Consider the following 7,500-nt stretch of genomic DNA (forward strand, 5'->3'; position numbering starts at 1 on the left):
CATCGTTTCTCTCTGCGCCGAATTCTCTCGAGCTGGGAAATCGCTCATTTTGCGTCGCCAAATATCGTACGAACGCCGTGAAACTTCCACAGGCTTTTTTCAGCAGATTTGCACGTGCACTCAAAAAAGTCAAAATTTTTACACATAGACCCCATCAAACGGGAGAAATTGGGCCCGGATTGCTCTCATGTGCGTTACGGGGCATCGTTTCTCTCGCGCCCGAATTCCATCGAGCCTGGGAAATCGCTCATTTTTGCGTCGCCAATATCGTACGAACGCCGTGAAACTTCCACAGGCTTTTCAGCAGATTTGCACCTGCACTCAAAAAAGTCAAAATTTTTACACATAGACCCCATCAAACGGGAGAAATTGGCCCGGATTGCTCTCATGTGCGTTACGGGGCATCGTTTCTCTCGCGCCGAATTCTCTCGAGCTGGGAAATCGCTCATTTTTGCGTCGCCAAATATCGTACGAACGCCGTGAAACTTCCACAGGCTTTTTCAGCAGATTTGCACGTGCACTCAAAAAGTCAAAATTTTTACACATAGACCCCATCAAACGGGAGAAATGGCCCGGATTGCTCTCATGTGCGTTACGGGGCATCGTTTCTGTCGCGCCGAATTCCATCGAGCTGGGAAATCGCTCATTTTTGCGTCGCCAAATATCGTACGAACGCCGTGAAACCTTCCACAGGCTTTTTCAGCAGATTTGCACGTGCACTCAAAAAAGTCAAAATTTGTACACATAGACCCCATCAAACGGGAGAAATTGGCCCGGATTGCTCTCATGTGCGTTACGGGGCATCGTTTTCTCTCGCGCCGAATTCTCTCGAGCTGGGAAATCGCTCATTTTTGCGTCGCCAAATATCGTACGAACGCCGTGAAACTTCCACAGGCTTTTTCAGCAGATTTGCACGTGCACTCAAAAAAGTCAAAATTTTTACACATAGACCCCATCAAACGGGAGAAATTGGCCCGGATTGCTCTCATGTGCGTTACGGGGCATCGTTTCTGTCGCGCCGAATTCCATCGAGCTGGGAAATCGCTCATTTTTGCGTCGCCAAATATCGTACGAACGCCGTGAAACTTCCACAGGCTTTTTCAGCAGATTTGCACGTGCACTCAAAAAGTCAAAATTTTGTACACATAGACCCCATCAAACGGGAGAAATTGGCCGGGATTGCTCTCATGTGCGTTACGGGGCATCGTTTCTCTCGCGCCGAATTCCATCGAGCTGGGAAATCGCTCATTTTTGCGTCGCCAAATATCGTACGAACGCCGTGAAACTTCCACAGGCTTTTTCAGCAGATTTGCACGTGCACTCAAAAAAGTCAAAATTTTTACACATAGACCCCATCAAACGGGAGAAATTGGCCGGGATTGCTCTCATGTGCGTTACGGGGCATCGTTTCTCTCGCGCCGAATTCCATCGAGCTGGGAAATCGCTCATTTTTGCGTCGCCAAATATCGTACGAACGCCGTGAAACTTCCACAGGCTTTTTCAGCAGATTTGCACGTGCACTCAAAAAAGTCAAAATTTTTACACATAGACCCCATCAAACGGGAGAAATTGGCCGGGATTGCTCTCATGTGCGTTACGGGGCATCGTTTCTCTCGCGCCGAATTCCATCGAGCTGGGAAATCGCTCATTTTTGCGTCGCCAAATATCGTACGAACGCCGTGAAACTTCCACAGGCTTTTCAGCAGATTTGCACGTGCACTCAAAAAAGTCAAAATTTTTACACATAGACCCCATCAAACGGGAGAAATTGGCCCGGATTGCTCTCATGTGCGTTACGGGGCATCGTTTCTCTCGCGCCGAATTCTCTCGAGCTGGGAAATCGCTCATTTTTGCGTCGCCAAATATCGTACGAACGCCGTGAAACTTCCACAGGCTTTTTCAGCAGATTTGCACCTGCACTCAAAAAAGTCAAAATTTTTACACATAGACCCCATCAAACGGGAGAAATTGGCCCGGATTGCTCTCATGTGCGTTACGGGGCATCGTTTCTCTCGCTCCGAATTCCATCGAGCTGGGAAATCGCTCATTTTTGCGTCGCCAAATATCGTACGAACGCCGTGAAACTTCCACAGGCTTTTCCAGCAGATTTGCACCGTGCACTCAAAAAAGTCAAAATTTTTACACATAGACCCCATCAAACGGGAGAAATTGGCCGGGATTGCTCTCATGTGCGTTACGGGGCATCGTTTCTCTCGCTCCGAATTCCATCGAGCTGGGAATCGCTCATTTTTGCGTCGCCAAATATCGTACGAACGCCGTGAAACTTCCACAGGCTTTTTCAGCAGATTTGCACGTGCACTCAAAAAAGTCAAAATTTGTACACATAGACCCCATCAAACGGGAGAAATTGGCCGGGATTGCTCTCATGTGCGTTACGGGGCATCGTTTCTCTCGCTCCGAATTCCATCGAGCTTGGAAATCGCTCATTTTTGCGTCGCCAAATATCGTACGAACGCCGTGAAACTTCCACAGGCTTTTCCAGCAGATTTGCACCTGCACTCAAAAAAGTCAAAATTTTTACACATAGACCCCATCAAACGGGAGAAATTGGCCCGGATTGCTCTCATGTGCGTTACGGGGCATCGTTTCTGTCGCGCCGAATTCCATCGAGCTGGGAAATCGCTCATTTTTGCGTCGCCAAATATCGTACGAACGCCGTGAAACTTCCACAGGCTTTTCCAGCAGATTGGCACGTGCACTCAAAAAAGTCAAAATTTGTACACATAGACCCCATCAAACGGGAGAAATTGGCCGGGATTGCTCTCATGTGCGTTACGGGCATCGTTTCTCTCGCTCCGAATTCCATCGAGCTGGGAAATCGCTCATTTTTGCGTCGCCAAATATCGTACGAACGCCGTGAAACTTCCACAGGCTTTTTCAGCAGATTTGCACGTGCACTCAAAAAGTCAAAATTTTTACACATAGACCCCATCAAACGGGAGAAATTGGCCGGATTGCTCTCATGTGCGTTACGGGGCATCGTTTCTCTCGCGCCGAATTCCATCGAGCTGGGAAATCGCTCATTTTTGCGTCGCCAAATATCGTACGAACGCCGTGAAACTTCCACAGGCTTTTTCAGCAGATTTGCACGTGCACTCAAAAAAGTCAAAATTTTTACACATAGACCCCATCAAACGGGAGAAATTGGCCCGGATTGCTCTCATGTGCGTTACGGGGCATCGTTTCTCTCGCTCCGAATTCCATCGAGCTTGGAAATCGCTCATTTTTGCGTCGCCAAATATCGTACGAACGCCGTGAAACTTCCACAGGCTTTTCCAGCAGATTTGCACCTGCACTCAAAAAAGTCAAAATTTTACACATAGACCCCATCAAACGGGAGAAATTGGCCCGGATTGCTCTCATGTGCGTTACGGGGCATCGTTTCTCTCGCGCCGAATTCTCTCGAGCTGGGAAATCGCTCATTTTTGCGTCGCCAAATATCGTACGAACGCCGTGAAACTTCCACAGGCTTTTTCAGCAGATTTGCACCTGCACTCAAAAAAGTCAAAATTTGTACACATAGACCCCATCAAACGGGAGAAATTGGCCGGGATTGCTCTCATGTGCGTTACGGGGCATCGTTTCTCTCGCTCCGAATTCCATCGAGCTGGGAAATCGCTCATTTTTGCGTCGCCAAATATCGTACGAACGCCGTGAAACTTCCACAGGCTTTTTCAGCAGATTTGCACGTGCACTCAAAAAAGTCAAATTTTTACACATAGACCCCATCAAACGGGAGAAATTGGCCGGGATTGCTCTCATGTGCGTTACGGGGCATCGTTTCTCTCGCGCCGAATTCCATCGAGCTGGGAAATCGCTCATTTTTGCGTCGCCAAATATCGTACGAACGCCGTGAAACTTCCACAGGCTTTTCCAGCAGATTTGCACGTGCACTCAAAAAAGTCAAAATTTTTACACATAGACCCCATCAAACGGGAGAAATTGGCCCGGATTGCTCTCATGTGCGTTACGGGGCATCGTTTCTCTCGCGCCGAATTCTCTCGAGCTGGGAAATCGCTCATTTTTGCGTCGCCAAATATCGTACGAACGCCGTGAAACTTCCACAGGCTTTTTCAGCAGATTTGCACCTGCACTCAAAAAAGTCAAAATTTTTACACATAGACCCCATCAAACGGGAGAAATTGGCCCGGATTGCTCTCATGTGCGTTACGGGGCATCGTTTCTCTCGCTCCGAATTCCATCGAGCTTGGAAATCGCTCATTTTTGCGTCGCCAAATATCGTACGAACGCCGTGAAACTTCCACAGGCTTTTCCAGCAGATTTGCACCTGCACTCAAAAAAGTCAAAATTTTTACACATAGACCCCATCAAACGGGAGAAATTGGCCCGGATTGCTCTCATGTGCGTTACGGGGCATCGTTTCTGTCGCGCGAATTCCATCGAGCTGGGAAATCGCTCATTTTTGCGTCGCCAAATATCGTACGAACGCCGTGAAACTTCCACAGGCTTTTTCAGCAGATTTGCACCTGCACTCAAAAAAGTCAAAATTTGTACACATAGACCCCATCAAACGGAGAAATTGGCCGGGATTGCTCTCATGTGCGTTACGGGGCATCGTTTCTCTCGCTCCGAATTCCATCGAGCTGGGAAATCGCTCATTTTTGCGTCGCCAAATATCGTACGAACGCCGTGAAACTTCCACAGGCTTTTTCAGCAGATTTGCACGTGCACTCAAAAAAGTCAAAATTTTTACACATAGACCCCATCAAACGGGAGAAATTGGCCGGGATTGCTCTCATGTGCGTTACGGGGCATCGTTTCTCTCGCGCCGAATTCCATCGAGCTGGGAAATCGCTCATTTTTGCGTCGCCAAATATCGTACGAACGCCGTGAAACTTCCACAGGCTTTTCCAGCAGATTTGCACGTGCACTCAAAAAAGTCAAAATTTTTACACATAGACCCCATCAAACGGGAGAAATTGGCCCGGATTGCTCTCATGTGCGTTACGGGGCATCGTTTCTCTCGCGCCGAATTCTCTCGAGCTGGGAAATCGCTCATTTTTGCGTCGCCAAATATCGTACGAACGCCGTGAAACTTCCACAGGCTTTTTCAGCAGATTTGCACCTGCACTCAAAAAAGTCAAAATTTTTACACATAGACCCCATCAAACGGGAGAAATTGGCCCGGATTGCTCTCATGTGCGTTACGGGGCATCGTTTCTCTCGCTCCGAATTCCATCGAGCTTGGAAATCGCTCATTTTTGCGTCGCCAAATATCGTACGAACGCCGTGAAACTTCCACAGGCTTTTCCAGCAGATTTGCACCTGCACTCAAAAAAGTCAAAATTTTTACACATAGACCCCATCAAACGGGAGAAATTGGCCCGGATTGCTCTCATGTGCGTTACGGGGCATCGTTTCTGTCGCGCCGAATTCCATCGAGCTGGGAAATCGCTCATTTTTGCGTCGCCAAATATCGTACGAACGCCGTGAAACTTCCACAGGCTTTTCCAGCAGATTGGCACGTGCACTCAAAAAAGTCAAAATTTGTACACATAGACCCCATCAAACGGGAGAAATTGGCCGGGATTGCTCTCATGTGCGTTACGGGGCATCGTTTCTCTCGCTCCGAATTCCATCGAGCTGGGAAATCGCTCATTTTTGCGTCGCCAAATATCGTACGAACGCCGTGAAACTTCCACAGGCTTTTTCAGCAGATTTGCACGTGCACTCAAAAAAGTCAAAATTTGTACACATAGACCCCATCAAACGGGAGAAATTGGCGGGATTGCTCTCATGTGCGTTACGGGGCATCGTTTCTCTCGCGCCGAATTCCATCGAGCTGGGAAATCGCTCATTTTTGCGTCGCCAAATATCGTACGAACGCCGTGAAACTTCCACAGGCTTTTTCAGCAGATTTGCACGTGCACTCAAAAAAGTCAAAATTTTTACACATAGACCCCATCAAACGGGAGAAATTGGCCGGGATTGCTCTCATGTGCGTTACGGGCATCGTTTTCTCTCGCGCCGAATTCCATCGAGCTGGGAAATCGCTCATTTTTGCGTCGCCAAATATCGTACGAACGCCGTGAAACTTCCACAGGCTTTTTCAGCAGATTTGCACGTGCACTCAAAAAAGTCAAAATTTTTACACATAGACCCCATCAAACGGGAGAAATTGGCCCGGATTGCTCTCATGTGCGTTACGGGGCATCGTTTCTCTCGCTCCGAATTCCATCGAGCTTGGAAATCGCTCATTTTTGCGTCGCCAAATATCGTACGAACGCCGTGAAACTTCCACAGGCTTTTCCAGCAGATTTGCACCTGCACTCAAAAAAGTCAAAATTTTTACACATAGACCCCATCAAACGGGAGAAATTGGCCCGGATTGCTCTCATGTGCGTTACGGGGCATCGTTTCTCTCGCGCCGAATTCTCTCGAGCTGGGAAATCGCTCATTTTTGCGTCGCCAAATATCGTACGAACGCCGTGAAACTTCCACAGGCTTTTTCAGCAGATTTGCACCTGCACTCAAAAAAGTCAAAATTTGTACACATAGACCCCATCAAACGGGAGAAATTGGCCGGGATTGCTCTCATGTGCGTTACGGGGCATCGTTTCTCTCGCTCCGAATTCCATCGAGCTGGGAAATCGCTCATTTTTGCGTCGCCAAATATCGTACGAACGCCGTGAAACTTCCACAGGCTTTTTCAGCAGATTTGCACGTGCACTCAAAAAAGTCAAAATTTTTACACATAGACCCCATCAAACGGGAGAAATTGGCCGGGATTGCTCTCATGTGCGTTACGGGGCATCGTTTCTCTCGCGCCGAATTCCATCGAGCTGGGAAATCGCTCATTTTTGCGTCGCCAAATATCGTACGAACGCCGTGAAACTTCCACAGGCTTTTCCAGCAGATTTGCACGTGCACTCAAAAAAGTCAAAATTTTTACACATAGACCCCATCAAACGGGAGAAATTGGCCCGGATTGCTCTCATGTGCGTTACGGGGCATCGTTTCTCTCGCGCCGAATTCTCTCGAGCTGGGAAATCGCTCATTTTTGCGTCGCCAAATATCGTACGAACGCCGTGAAACTTCCACAGGCTTTTTCAGCAGATTTGCACGTGCACTCAAAAAAGTCAAAATTTTTACACATAGACCCCATCAAACGGGAGAAATTGGCCCGGATTGCTCTCATGTGCGTTACGGGGCATCGTTTCTCTCGCGCCGAATTCTCTCGAGCTGGGAAATCGCTCATTTTTGCGTCGCCAAATATCGTACGAACGCCGTGAAACTTCCACAGGCTTTTTCAGCAGATTTGCACCTGCACTCAAAAAAGTCAAAATTTTTACACATAGACCCCATCAAACGGGAGAAATTGGCCCGGATTGCTCTCATGTGCGTTACGGGGCATCGTTTCTCTCGCTCCGAATTCCATCGAGCTTGGAAATCGCTCATTTTTGCGTCGCCAAATATCGTACGAACGCCGTGAAACTTCCACAGGCTTTTCCAGCAGAT

The sequence above is a fragment of the Lampetra fluviatilis genome, unplaced genomic scaffold, assembly GCF_964198595.1.
Source record: "Lampetra fluviatilis unplaced genomic scaffold, kcLamFluv1.1 SCAFFOLD_1050, whole genome shotgun sequence".
Lineage (NCBI taxonomy): Eukaryota > Metazoa > Chordata > Hyperoartia > Petromyzontiformes > Petromyzontidae > Lampetra > Lampetra fluviatilis.